Source organism: Taurulus bubalis (genome assembly GCF_910589615.1).
Source record: "Taurulus bubalis genome assembly, chromosome: 3".
Taxonomy (NCBI): Eukaryota; Metazoa; Chordata; class Actinopteri; order Perciformes; family Cottidae; genus Taurulus; species Taurulus bubalis.
In genome coordinates, this window is record NC_136591.1 from 783,850 (window position 1) to 791,882 (window position 8,033).

Sequence of the window (8,033 nt, forward strand, 5' to 3'; positions counted from 1 at the left end):
AGCGTGCTACAGCGTGCTACAGCCTGCTGCAGCATGTTACAGCATGCTACAGCGTACTACAGCATGTTACAGCGTGCTACAGCATGTTACAGCGTGCTACAGCGTGCTACAGCATGCTACAGCGTGCTACAGCATGTTACAGCGTGCTACAGCGTGCTACAGCATGTTACAGCTTGTTACAGCATGCTACAGCGTGCTACAGCGTGCTACAGCATGTTACAGCGTGCTACAGCCTGCTACAGCGTGCTAGAGCGTGCTACAGCATGTTACAGCGTGCTACAGCATGTTACAGCGTGCTACAGCATGTTACAGCGTGCTACAGCGCTTCATTTAGTTATTCTTTTCTACTCCTATCTCCTGCCATGAAGTCTAACATCACGTCTTTTTTATAATGTTTTTACTGAAAGGGCCCATTTGCCTATTTCTTTCTCCCTTTCTAGTCTTCCGACCACTCAGAGCGCTCGTTGGTATTCACCCATTCACAGTCCTGACGGGCGGGTGACACCATTTTTTTCACAAGCCGCATATGTTCTGAACACATGGCGTTTTTCAGACAGAAAACAGGTAAAATCGTAACTTTGTTCGAGACGTCGTGAATGCAGTAGCATACACATTGTTAGCTGTGTAGATATCTAATGTTAGCAAAAGAAAATATAAAGACATTACACAAACATTAACCAACCTGAACCAATCAGAGCAGATGGGGGTGGGGCTTAAAGAGACAGTCGCTGAAACTGAGCGTTTCCAACAGAATGAATTCTGGTGAATTCAGTCGGGATGAGAAAAACAATGTTTTTTGTTTTTTATAAACCCCAAAACTCACGCGTGACCCTGAAAACGAGGGCGGCATGGCTCCTTTAAGATGGCGGCAAAGTCAGCGCCTTCCATGAGCGGATAGAGCCCCGTGGGCAGAGAGACCCTCTGGAACACGGCCTCAAAGCCCTCAGGACTTCACCTTCGTTTAAATGTGCAGCTGATCAATACGCAGCATTAAAGCAGCAATAATAGCTTTGGCAAATTGCCCGTTTAAAAGGCACGCCGGGGAATTGGGTTCATTTATCTAAGAGCTCCCTCGGCGCCTGCTGTGCGTCTTCAGTCTTGTCACAGAAAAAAAGATAGTTTATATTTTCTTTCCCGTGTCTCTCTCTCTCTCGCCCTCGTCCTCCTGGCTCAGCGTCTTCCTGGATTCATTTGTTGCGGCCGGTATCTTCTTCCCCGCAGGCGAGCGACGCCTCGGCTCCTTAGTGAAGTCATGGAGCTGTTTCTTCATCTTCTGAGACGGCAAACACCGGACAGGGCAGGAGGACAGCGTCCTGCTGATGGAGGCAGATGAGTGCAGCCGCGGCGTCCACCAGCACACGCGTGTGCACATCGCTGCTGGGAGCACATGTGTGTGATTACAGTCAGAGGCTGGATCACAAAGTTCACCCTCCATGCCAAAGACTTCAAGGAGACTTTTATAGACTCATTACTCACATCCACCAGTGAGTCCAATTTCATTTTGTTTTCCCTCTTGCTGGGTTCATCTTGGGTGGGAGAAGACACAAGCCAACTTCTCCTACTATATATATATATATATCTGTAGTTGTGTTCACTGGCTCTCGCTTCCCTTTCTCTCTCATCCATCTGACCTCATTATCAAGCGTTTCAGTCTTAAGGGAAGATTGCCTCCAGCTAAATTACATTAAAACAAAAAGGTTCCTCGCAACTGTGCTCATCCAAAAAGAATCAGCGCTTTTCTAACCAGGGAAGGAATCATTTCCATGAAAAGATGTGACCGCAACAACACAGAACAAGGAAATCTTAATTAGGACAGACATAAAGACGATGACACTTAGATACCTGCTCAATTCCCTCTGGTCTCTTCTTCATAGCTGCTGTTGTATATTCTTAGAATTGGATCAAAAGAGAATTATCATCCAACTGTGGAGCTTTTTTAGCCTCTTTCAGCTCATTGTTTTGGTTTTACAGTCAATCTCTGCCCATAGCAATCTCGTTTGTAGCTGCTTTAGCTCAACAAAGCTATATATATATATATATATATATATATATATATATATATATATATATATTATATATATATATATATATATATATATATATATATATATATATATATATATATATATATATATATATATATATATATATATATATATATATATATATATATATATATATATATATATATATATATATATATATATATATATATATATATATATATATATATAATCCCTCAGGAGTTGGAGACCAAAACAGAGCAAATAGGAGACAGGACATTGGACTTGCATTCATCAGGTGACGAGAAATACATTGGTGGAGCCTTAAAGAAGATAAAAGGTCTACTGTGAGTTGCAGTTTGCAATCCATTAATTTATCTCACAAGTGTTGAGACGTTGTGTATTAACCCCACCAACCTGGCATCACAACAGATCATAACTCTGCCTTTTCATTTCAGGCCATCTTTAGTCTTTTACAGCTGCTTTACTTCAAATAATGAGAAAATGCATCACTTCAAATGCGGTCAGTACGATCTGAAGACCTCTGCAATCAAAAGGTGTCAAACTTTCTCAAATTCATGCAACATTGTTGCCGTGGCGGTGAAAATGTACAGGAAGTTGTTGTAACTTCAGTTTACAATTCTAATCCGTCCAAAATTGTATTTTAACGTTGGTTTACAGGTCACTTATATGTCATGTACTCATCTACAACAACAATGTTCTCACTACCAACCCCACCACAAAACTCTCCCCAAAACTAATCGAGTCAGCTAAATAAATGGTTCAACCCAAACTCCATCTGAACCGTACAGCCGACAGTGATGGAGCCGCTCCACCAATCCGCCCGGTTACTGAACATGTTGTGTTCTGCCATCACTACACTGAACACATGGCAGTAGCTCAGTACCCTGACCGGTACTGTTACTGTCAACCTCAGTTTAACAGTTTCTGTCCTATTTTACTTTTAATTCTGGGAATTGCTCGTCTGCTGTTGAGCCCTGCCCCTAGAGCTTAGGAAACAGAGGGCTAAGGAAACATAGAGCTTAGGAAACAGAGGGCTAAGGAAACATAGAGCTTAGGAAACAGAGGGCTAAGGAAACATAGAGCTTATGAAACAGAGGGCTAAGGAAACATAGAGCTTAGGAAACAGAGGGCTAAGGAAACATAGAGCTTAGGAAACAGAGGGCTAAGGAAACATAGAGCTTAGGAAACAGAGGGCTAAGGAAACATAGAGCTTAGGAAACAGAGGGCTAAGGAAACATAGAGCTTAGGAAACAGAGAGCTTAGGAAACAGAGAGCTTAGGAAACATAGGGCTTAGGAAACATAGAGCTTAGGAAACATAGAGCTTAGGAAACAGAGAGCTTAGGAAACATAGAGCTTAGGAAACAGAGAGCTTAGGAAACATAGGGCTCAGGAAACATAGGGCTTAGGAGACATAGAGCTTAGGAAACATAGAGCTTAGGAAACAGAGAGCTTAGGAAACAGAGAGCTTAGGAAACATAGAGCTCAGGAAACAGAGGGCTCAGGAAACAGAGAGCTTAGGAAACATAGGGCTCAGGAAACAGAGAGCTTAGGAAACATAGGGCTCAGGAAACAGAGAGCTTAGGAAACATAGGGCTCAGGAAACAGAGAGCTTAGGAAACAGAGGGCTAAGGAAACATAGAGCTTAGGAAACAGAGAGCTTAGGAAACAGAGAGCTTAGGAAACAGAGGGCTCAGGAAACAGCTGTTCTCATCACTACATGCTAACTAATAAGCTCAGCCTCTGTCCTCCTGACTGCAGGATCCCTGTAATTATGATGAGTCATATCAGTGATCACAGACCTGCTCTCCCTGCTCTTCACGTTTGCGTCTCACTTTACTAAACTGGCATACAGTGGGAACAACTCAACAACAAGAGAGATGCCATTCTTTTATTTCTGTCTTTTGAAAAGGTGTAGAGACTTTTCCACAGAACATGCAACGTAGTTTAGGTTTATTTGTGGAGCGCATTTCAACAACAAGGTGATTCAAAGTGCTTCACAGAAAAGCATTAAAACAAAATGCAGAAGAAAACAAGATTTAAAAACGATTAAGAACATTCATTAAAACATTAAAAACAGTCCAGAAGCAAAACATAGAATACAAGTTACAGTGCAGTTTAAGAAAGAACATGCAGTAGTGAGGTGCAGAAATGTATTAATATCCTTGTAGTTACTAATCAATGTGTTCATATAAACAGTGGATCAAGTCATCATTTGTGAAAAGTGACTAACAATAGTCTAATAGTTAGCATCCTATGTAGCCTCTGAGTCCGTTAGCCGGTCACTTCCTGGCCAACAGCATCAACTTTGCTTTTCCCGCCCAAGGATGGTGATGCTTTTTAAAAACAACCTTGAAACCAGAACCCCATGTTTATTTACTGAGGTAATATATCAAGAGACATTTATTTTTTGAACCAATATGACAACAAACATGTTCATTTCTCAGTATCTCAAGGTATTCAGCAACATGACAGTTCCCCCCACCCTCCCCTCTGCTCCATTATTAAGATCTGCTGACATGTATGCAAAATAAATCTTCGCTCAATCTTTCTCGGACAGATATGGCGCTGTTACGGCGTGTTATGTCTGGCTGAAGCGATGACTCGGGGCGAACGCCACCCCTCTTGTCACATCACGCCTCGGCGGCGCTCGCTCACAGAGGAGCTTCCCGTCGACGGCGTTCATAAAACGTGTCAACGGAACAATGAATACAATATTAACCGAGCTCTTTGGCAATAGTTCTTCTTTTGCCGGCAGCGAGCGCTACGCCGCTGACTCGGAGGAAATGGCGGTGCAGTGCGAGCCATCTCTGCTCCTGCATGGGCTCATGGGGTTGGATGGAAATCCCCTGTGTGGTCACTTTGATTCATTCACCTGAGATCAGCTGTTTCTGTCTGCCGAACATGCAAAGTTCACCTTCCCTACCAAGAGTTCATTTTTTCACCATGTTTGACTTGATGCTCACACATGCATGTTTTGATGGTTATAATGTTGTGCTTTTGCTCTCTTAAGTATAATGTCAGAGTTCTGCTTCTATATTTACCTCACAAGCCAATCAGAGCAGACTGGGCTTTTTTGGAAGGCGGGCTTAAAAAGACGAAACTGTCCGACTGAAGGTGAATAAAGGAATATTCAGACACTGTGAGAAAATGTGTTAAAGCATGTAAACATGTTCTAGTAGAAAGCCCAAATACAACCCTGAACATGAGCATGATCAAGGATATCCATAACAAGTCGATATAGAAAGGATGTAACACACTCTAGGTAACAACACAAGATGCACAGTTGCATCATTGGTGCAAATAAAGCAAAATGACAATTTGCTTTATGTTCCGTGTGCTCACCTTTAGTCAGTGTGGCTTTACAATGACAGCATATTAATACATTGTCTCTGGTGACGGGAAGTAACCAATCAGCGTATCCTCATGTCACAGTTTGACATCTTACAAAAGACTTACTCCTTGATTATTTATTGTTTACGTGCGTTATCCTACAGTGTCAAGCAACATGTCAATATCTGCTTGATCCATGCATACAGGCTTTTCAAAATGAACTTCCGTCTTCACAGACAACTTGGTTAGGTTCAGGCGACACAACTACTGGGTACGGTTTGGGAAACCAACGTGGTTTCGGATAAAATAACCCTGACAAAAAGCAGTGGATTCCAGGGTTAAAGACTCCTGTTGGTTTGAGCCATCTTTTCAACCAATTTTTAAGTATTTTTTATACTTCCTGGTTTGTCATTACGTTAAGTACATGTACATAGATTCCGTGAGACATCTACAATGTTGGTATGCCTACGAACGCTGGATGAGAAGCGCCTGAACAAATCCAGAGTCTCAGGGATCTGCCTGTGAGAAAAGCCAGTAAGGCCTTCCACACACGCTAACGCTTCTTCATTATGGATGACGGACTCGGAGGACAGTGAGCCTTTGTTGTTGTCACCGTGTCATCTCCTTGTAAAACATTAAGCTCCACACCGTACAGTCAGCTGTACCCCAGAGACCATCAGCACAGTAGGGGAGCCGCGACTATAGGAGAGACAGAGGCAGTGATGAAATGAGTCAAGAGTTGGAAAAACAATGTCTTTAAGGGAAGCATCCATCTTGTCTTTGCTTTGCTTGATCAAACAATGGACACATCTGAGTCCTACTTACATTTTCCCTTTACAAATATTCATTTAGCTTGGGTTTGCTCAGAAATATTAACTAGAAGGCGACTGGGATAGCAATATAGTAATACACACATCTATTGGCTATTTACTCAAACTACATTTCTTTGTTGAAATTCGTCGATTACATGAATGAGTGTCTACAGAGAGTCTACGGCCGTACAACCAGCTCCAAGGCGTGATCGACTCTTGAGGGAACGCTACAACCTTCCAGACAAGGGCACACTTTGCAACCCTTTCCGATTTCCCCGGAAGGCTCCTGGTTTGTATTGCCCAGTCCCGGTGTCCAGACCTTTTCCTGGCACAGTACCTTTTTCTGACCGTTGCACCAAACGGTGTTTGCATGAACTTGATGCGGATGAGAGCCATTGGGAGTAATCGTGTTTTAGAGCGCAGAGGTGCAGAATTGGAAAGAAATACTCAAGCAGAACCGGATGTTGCTGAGTTAACACAAGTTTAAGAGATTCAAACTTTTTTTTTCGACGACATGAAACATCTCTGTAAATAAATGAATGCATTTGATGCTTTTACGTGTCCTAAGAAAAGGCATTTGCTAGATTAGACTTAACGATAACTTTTTGCGTATTTCAAATGCATTCATCTTTCAAAAATCATGAAGTGGTGTTCAAGGGCCCTTTACCCTGGATCAAAATATTCTTATTTGTCGTCCCTCAACCCACATGAGGTGCACACATATATAAAGACGGCCAAACTGTCTCTCAGGTCAGTGTACTTCACCAGGATGCCCTGAGCAGGGCCGCACATTGTGATGTAGTTTTGATGAAATGTCTATCTCATCTCTGCAGCCCTGTTAAATTAGAACATCTCTCCTTCCACGGCTCTTTTTTTATACCTCGTATCCACAAAGGGAATCTCAGCCCTCCCCGCTTCTCTTTCATCTCTGGATAACAGTGTGGGTGGAAGCTTGGCGATACCGCATATTCCTCTACAGCCGTTGGTGGAGTTAATATATTCTCTAAATCCCCCCTCCCTAAATTCACCTAAATCGGCTCTCATTTTTAATGAACCTCGCCATCTGTGAAGCGGTGCTGCGTGGGAGCCTCGGGGGAAGCCGTTTGTTGCCACAGGAAACCTCAGGTTGACCCCCAACGTAGGAGAGGTCACAGACAATATGGTGGCCGAGGCCAGGATCGATAACCATAAAATTGCCTTGCTTACTCCGAGCGACGATCATTTAACGCTTGTGTCTTGCATCTATCAACTCGTCCACGTGGAAAACTGAACCAACAACAAGCCAGGGAGTGGCAAAACCACAGGCTCACGTTACTGTGAGCTGGAGTTTAACTCACCAGACAAAAGTGCTGCAAAATGATATCACGATCAGCCGTTAATTCGTCTCTGGGGCCATTCATAATTGATGTATTTTTCTATAAATAGGTTTTAGCCTCACAGCTCAGAACTACTTTCCGTCCCCAATCACCTTGATTGACACCATTTATTCATGTTCTGTTACAAAGCGAATTTCCCTCAAAGCAGGTTTCCATTACCTTTGTAGTAGGTCTGAATCACAGCAGACTATTCAACGTCTTATAGTAAGAGTACAGGTGGTACTAATACCATTGATGCGGGCTCTGTTGCATTCAAGTCCCAGGAAGCCGTGACACTGTGGTGTTCTGAGCAGCAATACCAGTAGCTTGGCAGCCATCATTCATTTTATTATATTTTACAACGAACACCTCTGCCTTTCCTACTTTGGCGTGTCAAACTATCCTATGTGCGCCTGTCTGGCCACCAGACTCACTGTCCTTTTAGTTCTCTGCAGTACGATGGGGTATTAGGACCGTTGTAGGTTCAACAAATTATAATTCTGGAACC